The following is a 14,674-nucleotide window of genomic DNA, read 5'->3' on the forward strand; positions in this document are numbered from 1 at the left end:
ACCCTAGATCTTCTGTGGATTTAGGATTGCGCAAATCCCTTTGTCTCTTAATATAATCCCAGACAGACTCAATGATGTTGAGATCAGGGCTCTGTGGGAGCCATATCATCCCTTCAAGGATTCCTTGGTATATTTGAATCACTTGACATCGATTCCATGACAAAGATATTGGATTTTTGGTCAAACTTCCTCACACTTATCCAAACAATAGATGGTTGTAGATGGGTCCAACTGATTTCTGACAGTTCTGAGATGATAGCACTGCTGGACATCTTCTGATTTTGAATCGAAGCATGATGTATCTTTCATCTGTTGCCCTGTTTCCTTTGTTGACCACTGTGACGATGTCCTCAACATTGCTCATTTCTTGAAATAAGCTTGAACAGCACATCTTGAAACACCAGTATACTTTAAAATCTTTGCTTGGGAGAGACCTTGCTAAAGAAGAAGAATAACTAATATCCAGCGAGAACTAAAATGCTCGAGTGCTTGGTCAGAAGCTCGGTGAGGCTCGACTCGAGTACAGAGTATAATGGAAGTCTATGGGAAACTTGAGCATTTTTCTGGAGACCCTAACAGGAGGGCTGGGTGGGCAGGAACATTGCTGAAATGGATGGAAACAGCGCTCAAATGGAATTGGAAAACATGGGGAAGACGCCTGGACACATCTCTGACTCCCAGGTCACTACTGGGAACAATATTTTCAAAGTATTACTCAGCTTTTAGAGTACATTCACTCGATTAGTGTTTGTTCAGGCTTTTACGCAGCTGAATTTCTGCATGATTCCTGCACCTCAGCTCACTTGTGTATTTCCTTGCATTTTTGTATGCGTTTTTGCCCCACACGTGTTTGCCCCGTTTTTAACACGTGTTTTTGTCTATCTTTGGTATGTTATTAGATGTGCTAAGATATAGATAGATATGGAGCAGATAGATAGCTAGATAGATATCCACAAGACATATAATTGGTATGTTATTAGATGTTCAAAGATATAGATAGATATGGGGTAGATAGCTAGCTAGATAGATATTGGTAATATACATAATTAATGCCGTACCTGTGTAGTTTACTGTACATGGATTAACCTAATAAAAAAATAAATAAAAATGACGTGGGATCTACCCTATATTTGATAACCAGCCAAGGTAATGTAGACAGCTGTGGGCTTATATTATCAAGCTGGGAAGGTCCATGGTTATTGGGCCCTTACTAGTGTTGAGCGAGCACTAAAATGCCGAGCTCGCCGTGATACTCGGGTGCTCGACTGGAGCAACGAGCCCAATGTTAGTCTATGGGAGACCCGAGCATTTTTGCGGCGGCACCCCCGGCAGTCTTTTAAAAGCCTAACAAGTGCCCAAAATGATAGTGACAGTGCCCAAATGACATGGGAACAGCATGGGGATCGCCTCATGAAGCATTTCTGACCCCCAGGTCACTGCTGTCAACAATGTGGTCAGAGGTATTAAGCCACTTTTAAGGGCTCACAATAAAACTTTCAAAAACGAAACTGAAACTGCTTTCCTGTGAAATATGTTAAGGAAGTTTCTTTCCAGGGTAAAGACTTGTGTATAAGGTAAAATAAATAACCCCCAAAAAAATACTCCTCCACACCTTGGGCTATGTTCACAAGTAGCATTTTTTATGCGTTTTTGCACTTTTGTATTGTTTTCAACCGTGACAAGTGCATTCACCGGGAAATGTAATTTTAACATTTTACAACATTATCTGGCCATGTGCTGTGTGACACATGCATACAGTGCTGAAAAGACATGGGAACAGCATGGGGAAGACCATACTCTCCATACTCAGTCCCCAGCCGCCACTACTTGTCTCGGGAACCTGCCCCACACTGTTCTTAGCCTGACCTGCTTTAGGGCAGCAGTGGATGAGCCCACCAGACAACCAGAGACTCCTCCGGTGGGCCCTGGCTTCTCCATCAGAGGAGTTGAGAGTGCCAAGGTGAGGAGCATGATGATGATGATAGAAGTTAGCATCTGCTTTGTTTTCTTGGAATACAAGCGTAAGTGTGCAGCCTGCCACCCACCCACCCCCAGGCTGCTATACCATACTGCTAGCTTGCACTTGAAATGGGGCCTTTTAGTTTGGAGGAGGCCGAAGCTGGCCACTACCTCATGGCTGCTTCGGCAGCGAGGTATCCCGGTGCGCCTTATACATAAGATTAAGCGCGCATGCCAAAACGTTACCTGTGCCCTCCCCAGTGCATTTAGTGGGAAGGACAGCCTATTCCGCTGTAGTGTGTGCATGCCAAACCCCTGTTCATGGTACATGCGAAGATGCCTCCCACCCTGCACCTGTCGTTGCAGACTTGCAACTATCCCCGTTCAAGTCCTTGTCCCAGGGCAGTGTTCAATTGTACCTCTCCCATTCCGTGCAATGCAAGCGCAAGTATGCAGCCTGCCACCCACCCACCCCCAGGCTGTAATACCATACTGCTTGCTTGCACTTTAAATTGGGCCTCTTAGGCATGTGGAGGCGGAATCTAGCCACCACATCATGGCTGCGTTGGCGGCCTGGTATCCATACTCTGTTCCCAGCCGCCTGGCGGCCGGGTGTCCTCACTCGGTCCCCAGCCGCCAGGGGATGGCCGGGTGTCCTTACTCGGTCCCCAGCCGCCCCGCGGCCGGGTGTCCACACACGGTCCCCAGCCGCCTGGGGGCGGCTGGGTGTCCATAAACGGTCCCCAGCCACCCCTATTTCTCCTGTCACCTTCCCACACACTTTTCTCAGCCTGGCCTGCTTTAAGGCAGCATTTCACGAGCCCACCAGAGAACCAGACTCCTCCGGTGGGCCCTGGCTTCTTCATCAGGGGAGTTGAGAGGGCCAAGGTGAGGAGCATGATGATGATGATAGAAGTTAGCATCTGCTTTGTTTTCTTGGAATGCAAGCGCATGTATGTAGTAGCGGCTAGGCCTGAGGTGGTCAGCATTTGGCGCATATCCTACCTCCTCCGAGGATTGCTGGATGTTTTCCTGCTACTATCCCAGTTCTATGACTCCCGTTAAAGCAAAGCTTCAGGTGATAAATGATGGATGAGGTGGTGGCAAAGGAGAAAGAGCAGGAGGAACAGGGACCATTCACATCAATATCAGGCCAGTCAACCACATATGTCTTGTAGGATATGCTTCTGTAACAAAAGGAGCGGTTCGGCTACACAGTTATAGGGCATACAGTGAGTGCAATGCCTACCAAAAATTTAGAGGCGCTCCAATGCCCCTTGGAAATGACATGGAGGTCAGAGGGCCTTAACTAAACCGTTTTTTCCATCTATAGCAACTGGGTCTCCTGTACACTGTTGGCCTAAGCAGTGAATGGAAGGCTTTCCAAAAATTATGAGGAACTGCAATGCCCCTTGAAACAGACGTGGATTACAGCGTACTAAAAACCTTCTACCCATTATTGGGGAGTGGGTCTACCTTAGTTTTCGCCTTTGCATTGAAAAGCAAAAGCTGACTAAAATTAGGAGGAAATGCAATGCCGTTGGAAGAGTCGTGGAGGTTAGAGGTAATTAAAAACAACATTTCAATGCCCCTTGGAAAAGCTGTGGAGTTCAGAGTGGTTTAAGAAGACGCTTTTAATGCCCCTTTGAAGAGACGTGGAGGTCACAGTAGCTTAACAAGACGGTTTTAATGCCCCTTGGAAAAGTGGAGAAGGTCGCAATAGCTTAACAAGATCGTTTTAATGCCCCTTGGAAAAGTGGTGGAGGTCACAGTAGCTTAAAAAGAGGGTTTTAATGCCACTTGGAAAAGTGGTGGAGGTCACAGTAGCTTAACAAGATGGTTTTAATACCCCTTGGAAAAGTGGTGGAGGTCACAGTAGCTTAACAAGACAGTTTTAATGCCCCTCGAAAGAGACGTGGAGGTCACAGTAGCTTAAGAAGACGGTTTTAATGCCCCTCGAAAGAGACGTGGAGGTCACAGTAGCTTAACAAGACGGTTTTAATGCCCCTCGGAAGAGACGTGGAGGTCACAGTAGCTTAACAAGATGGTTTTAATGCCCCTTGGAAGAGACGTGGAGGTCCCAGTAGCTTAACAAGACGATTTTAATACCCCTTGGAAGAGACGTGGAGGTCTCAGTAGCTTAACAAGACGGTTTAAATGCCCCTTGGAAAAGTGGTGGAGGTCACAGTAGCTTAACAAGACAGTTTTAATGCCCCTCGGAAGAGACCTGGAGGTCACAGTAGGTTAACAAGACGGTTTTAATGCCCCTTGGAAAAGTGGTGGAGGTCATAGTACCTTAACAAGACGGTTTTAATGCCCCTAGGAAGAGACGTGGAGGTCACAGTAGCTTAACAAGACGGTTTAATGCCCCTCGGAACAGACGTGGAGGTCCCAGTAGCTTAAAAAGACGGTTTGAATGCCCCTTGGAAGAGACGTGGAGGTCCCTGTAGCTTAACAAGACGGTTTTAATGCCCCTTACAAGAGCCATGCAGTACAGCATATTACAAACATTATTCCCATTATTGGGGAGTGGGTCTCCCATAGTCTTTGCTTATGCCTTTCAAGCAAAAGCTGCCAAAAATTAGGACGGAGGAACTTGCAATGCCCCTTACAAGAGCCATGCAGTACAGCATATTACAAACATTAATCCCATTATTGGGGAGTGGGTCGCTCATAGTCTTTGCTTATGCCTTCCAAGCAAAAGCTGCCAAAAATTAGGAGGAAATGCAATGCCCGTTCGAAGAGTCGTGGAGGTTAGAGTTAATTAAAAACAACATTTCAATGCCCCTTGGAAGAGGTGTGGAGTTCAGAGTGGTTTAACAAGATGCTTTTAATGCCCCTCGGAGGAGACGTGGAGGTCCCAGTAGCTTAGCAAGATGGTTTTAATGCCCCTTGGAAAAGTGGTGGAGGTCGCAGTAGCTTAACAAGACGGTTTTAATGCCCCTTGGAAAAGTGGTGGAGGTCACAGTAGCTTAATAAGACGGTTTTAATGCCCCTTGGAAAAGTGGTGGAGATCACAGTAGCTTAGCAAGACGGTTTTAATGCCCCTCGAAAGAGACGTGGAGGTCATAGTAGCTTAGCAAGATGGTTTTAATGCCCCTAGGAAGTAGCGTGGAGGTCAAAGTAGCTTAACAAGATGGTTTTAATGCCCCTTGGAAGAGACGTGGAGGTCCAAGTAGCTTACCAAGACGGTTTTAATGCCCCTTGGAAAAGTGGTGGAGGTCACAGTAGCTTAACAAGACGGTTTTAATGCCCCTCGGAAGAGACGTGGAGGTCACAGGAGCTTAACAAGACGGTTTTAATGCCCCTTGGAAAAGTGGTGGAGATCACAGTAGCTTAACAAGATGGTTTTAATGCCCCTCGAAAGAGAAGTGGAGGTCACAGTAGCTTAACAAGACGGTTTTAATGCCCATTGGAAAAGTGGTGGAGGTCACAGTAGCTTAACAAGACGGTTTTAATGCCCCTCAAAAGAGACGTTGAGGTCACAGTAGCTTAACAAGATGGCTTTAATGCCCCTCGGAAGAGACATGCAGGTCTCAGTAGCTTAGCAAGACGGTTTTAATGCCCCTTGAAAGAGACGTGGAGGTCATAGTAGCTTAACAAGATGGTTTTAATGCCCTTCGGAAGAAGCGTGGAGGTCACAGTAGCTTAACAAAATGGTTTTAATGCCCCTTGGAAGAGACGTGGAGGTCCCAGTAGCTTAATAAGACGGTTTTAATGCCCCTTGGAAAAGTGGTGGAGGTCACAGTAGCTTAACAAGACGGTTTTAATGCCCCTCGGAAGAGACGTGGAGGTCACAGTAGCTTAACAAAACGGTTTAAATGCCCCTTGGAAAAGTGGTGGATGTCAACGTAGCTTAACAAGATGGTTTTAATGCCACTTGGAATAGTGGTGGAGGTCACAGTAGCTTAACAAGACGGTTTTAATGCCCCTTGAAAAAGTAGTGGAGGTCACAGTAGCTTAACAATTTGGTTTTAATGCCCCTCGGAAGAGACGTGGAGGTCACAGTAGCTTAAGAAGACGGTTTTAATGCCCCTTGGAAAAGTGCTGGAGGTCACAGTAGCTTAACAAGATGGTTTTAATGCCCCTCGAAAGAGAAGTGGAGGTAACAGTAGCTTAACAAGACGGTTTTAATGCCCCTTGGAAAAGTGGTGGAGGTCACAGTAGCTTAACAAGACGGTTTTAATGCCCCTCGAAAGAGACGTGGAGGTCACAGTAGCTTAACAAGATGGTTTTAATGCCCCTCGGAAGAGACGTGCAGGTCTCAGTAGCTTAGCAAGACGGTTTTAATGCCCCTCGAAAGAGACGTCGAGGTCATAGTAGCTTAACAAGATGGTTTTAATGCCCTTCGGAAGAAGTGTGGAGGTCACAGTAGCTTAACAAGATGGTTTTAATGCCCCTTGGAAGAGACGTGGAGGTCACAGTAGCTTAACAAGACGGTTTAATGCCCCTCGGAACAGACGTGGAGGTCCCAGTAGCTTAAAAAGACGGTTTGAATGCCCCTTGGAAGAGACGTGGAGGTCCCTGTAGCTTAACAAGACGGTTTTAATGCCCCTTACAAGAGCCATGCAGTACAGCATATTACAAACATTATTCCCATTATTGGGGAGTGGGTCTCCCATAGTCTTTGCTTATGCCTTTCAAGCAAAAGCTGCCAAAAATTAGGACGGAGGAACTTGCAATGCCCCTTACAAGAGCCATGCAGTACAGCATATTACAAACATTAATCCCATTATTGGGGAGTGGGTCGCTCATAGTCTTTGCTTATGCCTTCCAAGCAAAAGCTGCCAAAAATTAGGAGGAAATGCAATGCCCGTTCGAAGAGTCGTGGAGGTTAGAGTTAATTAAAAACAACATTTCAATGCCCCTTGGAAGAGGTGTGGAGTTCAGAGTGGTTTAACAAGATGCTTTTAATGCCCCTCGGAGGAGACGTGGAGGTCCCAGTAGCTTAGCAAGATGGTTTTAATGCCCCTTGGAAAAGTGGTGGAGGTCGCAGTAGCTTAACAAGACGGTTTTAATGCCCCTTGGAAAAGTGGTGGAGGTCACAGTAGCTAAATAAGACGGTTTTAATGCCCCTTGGAAAAGTGGTGGAGATCACAGTAGCTTAGCAAGACGGTTTTAATGCCCCTCGAAAGAGACGTGGAGGTCATAGTAGCTTAGCAAGATGGTTTTAATGCCCCTAGGAAGTAGCGTGGAGGTCAAAGTAGCTTAACAAGATGGTTTTAATGCCCCTTGGAAGAGACGTGGAGGTCCAAGTAGCTTACCAAGACGGTTTTAATGCCCCTTGGAAAAGTGGTGGAGGTCACAGTAGCTTAACAAGACGGTTTTAATGCCCCTCGGAAGAGACGTGGAGGTCACAGTAGGTTAACAAGACGGTTTTAATGCCCCTTGGAAAAGTGGTGGAGGTCACAGTAGCTTAACAAGATGGTTTTAATGCCACTTGGAAAAGTGGTGGAGGTCACAGTAGCTTAACAAGACGGTTTTAATGCCCCTTGGAAAAGTGGTGGAGGTCACAGTAGCTTAACAAGACGGTTTTAATGCCCCTCGGAAGAGACGTGGAGGTCACAGGAGCTTAACAAGACGGTTTTAATGCCCCTTGGAAAAGTGGTGGAGATCACAGTAGCTTAACAAGATGGTTTTAATGCCCCTCGAAAGAGAAGTGGAGGTCACAGTAGCTTAACAAGACGGTTTTAATGCCCATTGGAAAAGTGGTGGAGGTCACAGTAGCTTAACAAGACGGTTTTAATGCCCCTCAAAAGAGACGTTGAGGTCACAGTAGCTTAACAAGATGGCTTTAATGCCCCTCGGAAGAGACATGCAGGTCTCAGTAGCTTAGCAAGACGGTTTTAATGCCCCTTGAAAGAGACGTGGAGGTCATAGTAGCTTAACAAGATGGTTTTAATGCCCTTCGGAAGAAGCGTGGAGGTCACAGTAGCTTAACAAGATGGTTTTAATGCCCCTTGGAAGAGACGTGGAGGTCCCAGTAGCTTAATAAGACGGTTTTAATGCCCCTTGGAAAAGTGGTGGAGGTCACAGTAGCTTAACAAGACGGTTTTAATGCCCCTCGGAAGAGACGTGGAGGTCACAGTAGCTTAACAAAACGGTTTAAATGCCCCTTGGAAAAGTGGTGGATGTCAACGTAGCTTAACAAGATGGTTTTAATGCCACTTGGAATAGTGGTGGAGGTCACAGTAGCTTAACAAGACGGTTTTAATGCCCCTTGAAAAAGTAGTGGAGGTCACAGTAGCTTAACAATTTGGTTTTAATGCCCCTCGGAAGAGACGTGGAGGTCACAGTAGCTTAAGAAGACGGTTTTAATGCCCCTTGGAAAAGTGCTGGAGGTCACAGTAGCTTAACAAGATGGTTTTAATGCCCCTCGAAAGAGAAGTGGAGGTAACAGTAGCTTAACAAGACGGTTTTAATGCCCCTTGGAAAAGTGGTGGAGGTCACAGTAGCTTAACAAGACGGTTTTAATGCCCCTCGAAAGAGACGTGGAGGTCACAGTAGCTTAACAAGATGGTTTTAATGCCCCTCGGAAGAGACGTGCAGGTCTCAGTAGCTTAGCAAGACGGTTTTAATGCCCCTCGAAAGAGACGTCGAGGTCATAGTAGCTTAACAAGATGGTTTTAATGCCCTTCGGAAGAAGTGTGGAGGTCACAGTAGCTTAACAAGATGGTTTTAATGCCCCTTGGAAGAGACGTGGAGGTCCCAGTAGCTTAACAAGACGGTTTTAATGCCCCTTGGAAAAGTGGTGGAGGTCACAATAGCTTAACAAGACGGTTTTAATGCCCCTCGGAAGAGACGTGGAGGTCACAGTAGCTTAACAAGACGGTTTTAATGCCCCTTGGAAAAGTGGTGGAGGTCACAGTAGCTTAACAAGATGGTTTTAATGCCACTTGGAAAAGTGGTGGAGGTCACAGTAGCTTAGCAAGACGGTTTTTAATGCCCCTTGGAAAAGTGGTGGAGGTCACAGTAGCTTAACAAGATGGTTTTAATGCCCCTCAAAAGAGACGTGGAGGTCACAGTAGCTTAACAAGACGGTTTTAATGCCCCTTGGAAAAGTGGTGGAGGTCACAGTAGCTTAACAAGACGGTTTTAATGCCCCTCGAAAGAGACGTGGAGGTCACAGTAGCTTAACAAGATGGTTTTAATGCCCCTCGGAAGAGACGTGGAGGTCTCAGCAGCTTAACAAGACGGCTTAATGCCCCTCGAAAGAGACGTGAGGTCACAGTATCTTAACAAGACGGTTTTAATGCCCCTCGGAAGAGACGTGGAGGTCACAGTAGCTTAACAAGACGGTTTTAATACCCATCAAACAGACGTGGTGGTCACAGTAGCTTAACAAGACGGTTTTAATGCCCCTCGGAAGAGACGTGGAGGTCCCAGTAGCTTAACAAGACGGTTTTAATGCCCGTTACAACAACCATACAGTACAGCATCTTAAAAACATTATTCCCATTATTGGGGAGTGGGTCTCCCATAGTCTTTGCTTATGTCTTCCAAGCAAAAGCTGCCAAAAATTAGGATGGAGGAACTTGCAATGCCCCTTACAAGAGCCATGCAGTACAGCATATTACAAACATTATTCCCATTATTGGGGAGTGGGTCTCCCATAGTCTTTGCTTATGCCTTCCAAGCAAAAGCTGCCAAAAATTAGGACGGAGGAACTTGCAATGCCCCTTACAAGAGCCATGCAGTACAGCATATTACAAACATTATTCCCATTATTGGGGAATGGGTTTCTCATAGTCTTTGCTTATGCCTTCCAAGCAATAGCTGCCAAAAATTAGGACGGAGGAACTTGCAATGCCCCTTACAAGAGCCATGCAGTACAGCATATTACAAACATTATTCCCATTATAGGGGATTGGGTCTCTCAAAGTATTTGCTTATGCCTTCCAAGCAAAAGCTGCCAAAAATTAGGAGGAAATGCAATGCCCGTTCGAAGAGTCATGGAGGTTAGAGTTAATTAAAAACATAATTTCAATGCCCCTTGGAAGAGCTGTGGAGTTCAGAGTGGTTTAAAAAGACGGTTTTAATGCCCCTCGGAAGAGACGTGGAAGTCCCAGTAGCTTAACAAGACGGTTTTAATACCCCTTGGAAAAGTGGTGGAGGTCGCAGTAGCTTAACAAGACGGTTTTAATGTCCCTTGGAAAAGTGGTGGAGTTCACAGTAGCTTAAGAAGACGGTTTTAATGCCCCTTGGAAAAGTGGTGGAGGTCACAGTAGCTTAGCAAGACGATTTTAATGCCCCTCGAAAGAGACGTAGAGGTCATGGTAGCTTAACAAGATGGTTTTAATGCCCCTTGGAAGAAGCGTGGAGGTCACAGTAGCTTAACAAGATGGTTTTAATGCCCCTTGGAAGAGACGTGGAGGTCCCAGTAACTTAACAAGACGGTTTTAATGCCCCTCGGAAAAGACGTGGAGGTCCCTGTAGCTTAACAAGACGGTTTTAATGCCCCTCAGAAGAGACGTGGAGGTCACAGTAGCTTAACAAGACAGTTTTAATGCCCCTAGGAAAAGTGGTGGAGGTCACAGTAGCTTAACAAGACGGTTTTAATGCCTCTTGGAATAGTGGTGGAGGACACAATAGCTTAACAAGACTGTTTTAATGCCCCTCGAAAGAGACGTGGAGGTCACAGTAGCTTAACAAGACGGTTTTAATGCCCCCTCGGAAGAGACGTGGAGGTCACAGTAGCTTAACAAGACGGTTTTAATGCCCCTCGGAAGAGACGTGGAGGTCACAGTAGCTTAACAAGACGGTTTTAATGCCCCTCGGAAGAGACGTGGAGGTCACAGTAGCTTAACAAGACGGTTTTAATGCCCCTTGGAAAAGTGGTGGAGGTCACAGTAGCTTAACAAGACGGTTTTAATGCCCCTCGAAAGAGACGTGGAGGTTACAGTGGCTTAACAAGACGGTTTAATGCCCCTCGGAAGAGACGTGGAGGTCACAGTAGCTTAATAAGACGGTTTTAATGCCCCTCGGAAGAGACGTGGAGGTCCCAGTAGCTTATCAAGATGGTTTGAATGCTCCTTGGAAGAGACGTTGAGGTCCCTGTAGCTTAACAAGACGGTTTTAATGCCCCTTACAAGAGCCTTGCAGTACAGCATATTACAAACATTATTCTCATTATTGGGGAGTGGGTCTCCCATAGTCTTTGCTTATGCCTTCCAAGCAAGAGATGCCAAAAATTAGGATGGAGGAACTTACAATGCCCCTTACAAGAGCCACGCAGTACAGCATATTACAAACATTATTCCCATTATTGGGAAAGGGTCTCTCATAGTCTTTGCTTATGCCTTCCAAGCAAAAGCTGCCAAAAATTAGGAGGAAATGCAATGGCCGTTCGAAGAGTCGTGGAGGTTAGAGTTAATTAAAAACAACATTTTAATGCCCCTTGGAAGAGACATGGAGGTCCCAGTAGCTTAACAAGACGATTTTAATGCCCCTTGGAAAAGTGTTGGAGGTCGAGGTAGCTTAACAAGACGGTTTTAATGCCCCTTGGAAAAGTGGTGGAGGTCACAGTAGCTTAATAAGATGGTTTTAATGCCCCTTGGAAAAGTGGTGGAGGTCACAGTTGAGTAGCAATACGGTTTTCATGCCCCTCGAAAGATACGTGAAGGTCATAGTAGCTTAACCAGATGGTTTTAATGCCCCTCGGAAGAAGCGTGGAGGTCACAGTAGCTTAACAAGATGGTTTTAATGCCCCATTGAAGAGACGTGGAGGTCCCAGTAGCTTAACAAGATGATTTTAATGCCCCTTGGAAAAGTGGTGGAGGTCGCAGTAGCTTAAAAAGATGGTTTTAATGCCCCTTGGAAAAGTGGTGGAGGTCACAGTAGCTTAACAAGATGGTTTTAATGCCCAGCGGAAGAGACGTGGAGGTCACAGTAGCTTAACAAGATGGTTTTAATGCCCATTGGAAAAGTGGTGGAGGTCGCAGTAGCTTAACAAGACAGTTTTAATGCCCCTTGGAAAAGTGGTGGAGGTCACAGTAGCTTAACAAGACGGTTTTAATGCCCCTCGAAAGAGACATGGAGGTCACAGTAGCTTAACAAGACGGTTTTAATGCCCCTCCGAAGAGACGTGGAGGTCACAGTAGCTTAACAAGATGGTTTTAATGCCCCTCGGAAAAGACGTGGAGGTCACAGTAGCTTAACAAGATGGTTTTAATGCCCCTCGGAAGAGACGTGTATGTCCCAGTAGCTTAACAAGACGGTTTGAATGCACTTTGGAAGATACGTGGAGGTCCCAGTAGCTTAACAAGATGGTTTTAATGCCCCTTACAAGAGCCATACAGTACAGCATCTTAAAAACATTATTCCCATTATTGGGGTGTGGGTCTCCCATAGTCTTTGCTTTTGCCTTCCAAGCAAAAGCTGCCAAAAATTAGGATGGAGGAACTTACAATGCCCCTTACAAGAGCCATGCAGTACAGCATATTACAAATATTATTCCCATTATTGGGGAGTGGGTCTCCAATAGTCTTTGCTTATGCCTTCCAAGCAAAAGCTGCCAAAAATTAGGAGGAAATGCAATGCCCGTTCGACGAGTCGTGGAGGTTAGAGTTAATTAAAAACAACATTTCAATGCCCCTTGGAAAAGCTGTGGAGTTCAGAGAGGTTTAACAAGATGCTTTTAATGCCCCTCGGAAGAGACATGGAGGTCCCAGTAGCTTAACAAGACGATTTTAATGCCCCTTGGAAAAGTGGTGGAGGTCACCGTAGCTTAACGAGACGGTTTTAATGCCCCTTGGAGTCACAGTAGCTTAACTAGATGGTTTTAATGCCTCTTGGAAAAGTGGTGGAGGTCACAGTAGCTTAACAAGACAGTTTTAATGCCCCTCGAAAGAGACGTGGAGGTCACAGTAGATTAACAAGATGGTTTTAATGCCCCTCGGAAGAGCATAAAGGTCATAATAGCTTAACAAGACGGTTTTAATGCCCCTGGGAAGAGACGTGGAGGTCCCAGTAGCTTAACAAGACGGTTTTAATGCCCCTCGGAAGAGACGTGGAGGTCACAGTAGCTTAACAAGACAGTTTTAATGCCCCTCGTAAGAGACGTGGAGGTCACAGTGGCTTAACAAGTTGGTTTTAATTCCCCTCAGAAGAGTCTTGGAGGTCCCAATTACTTAACAAGACGGTTTGAATGCCCCTTGGAATAGACGTGTAGGTCCCTGTAGCTTAACAAGACGGTTTTAATGCCCCTTACAAGAGTCATACAGTACAGCATCTTAAAAACATTATTCCCATTATTGGGGAGTAGGTCTCCCATAGTCTTTGCTTAAGCCTTCCAAGCAAAAGCTGCCAAAAATTAGGACGGAGGAACTTGCAATGCACCTTACAAGAGCCATGCAGTACAGCATATTACAAACATTATTCCCATTATTGGGGAGTGGGTCTCCCATAGTCTTTGCTTATGCATTCCAAGCAAAAGCTGCCAAAAATTAGGACGGAGGAACTTGCAATGCCCCTTACAAGAGCCATGCAGTACAGCATATTACAAACATTATTCCGATTATTGGGGAGTTGGTCTCTCATAGTCTTTGCTTATGCCTTCCAAGCAAAAGCTGCCAAAAATTAGGAGGGAATGCAATGCCCGTTGGAAGAGTTGTGGAGGTTAGAGTTAATTAAAAGCAACATTTCTATGGCCCTTGGAAGAGCTGTGGAGTTCAGAGTGGTTTAACAAGACGCTTTTAATGCCCCTTGGAAGAGACGTGGAGGTCCCAGTAGCTTAACAAGACGATTTTAATGCCCCTTGGAAAAGTGGTGAAGGTCGCAGTAGCTTAACAAGACGGTTTTAATGCCCCTTGGAAAAGTGGTGGAGGTCACAGTAGCTTAATAAGACGGTTTTAATGCCCCTTGGTAAAGTGGTGGAGGTCACTGTAGCTTAGCAAGATGGTTTTAATGCCCATCGAAAGAGACGTGGAGGTCATAGTAGCTTAACAAGATGGTTTTAATGTCCCTCGAAGAAACGTTAAGGTCACAGGAGCTTAACAAGACGGTTTTAATGCCCCTTGGAAAAGTGGTGGAGGTCACAGTAGCTTAACAAGACGGTTCTAATGCCCCTCAGAAGAGACGTGGCGGTCCCAGTAGCTAAACAAGATGGTTTTAATGCCCCTCGGAAGAGACGTGGAGGTCACAGTAGCTTAACAAGACAGTTTTAATGCCCCTTGGAAAAGTGGTGGAGGTCGCAGTAGCTTAACAAGACGGTTTTAATGCCCCTTGGAAAAGTGGTGGAGGTCACAGTAGCTTAACAAGATGGTTTTAATGCCCCTCGGAAGAGACGTGGAGGTCACAGTTGCTTAACAAGACGGTTTTAATGCCCCTTGGAAAAGTGGTGGAGGTCGCAGTAGCTTAACAAGACAGTTTTAATGCCCCTTCGAAAAGTGGTGGAGGTCACAGTAGCCTAACAAGACGGTTTTAATGCCCCTCGAAAGAGACGTGGAGGTCACAGTAGCTTAACAAGACGGTTTTAATGCCCCTCAGAAGAGACCTGGAGGTCACAGTGGCTTAACAAGACGGTTTTAATGCCCCTCGGAAGAGACATGGAGGTCACAGTAGCTTAACAAGATGGTTTTAATGCCCCTCGGAAGAGACGTGGATGTCCCAGTAGCTTAACAAGACGGTTTGAATGCCCTTTGGAAGAGACGTGGAGGTCGCAGTAGCTTAACAAGACTGTTTTAATGCCCCTTACAAGAGCCATACAGTTCAGCAT

The sequence above is a fragment of the Phyllobates terribilis genome, unplaced genomic scaffold, assembly GCF_046119375.1.
Source record: "Phyllobates terribilis strain yellow unplaced genomic scaffold, ASM4611937v1 Scaffold_3__8_contigs__length_932513732, whole genome shotgun sequence".
NCBI lineage: Eukaryota > Metazoa > Chordata > Amphibia > Anura > Dendrobatidae > Phyllobates > Phyllobates terribilis.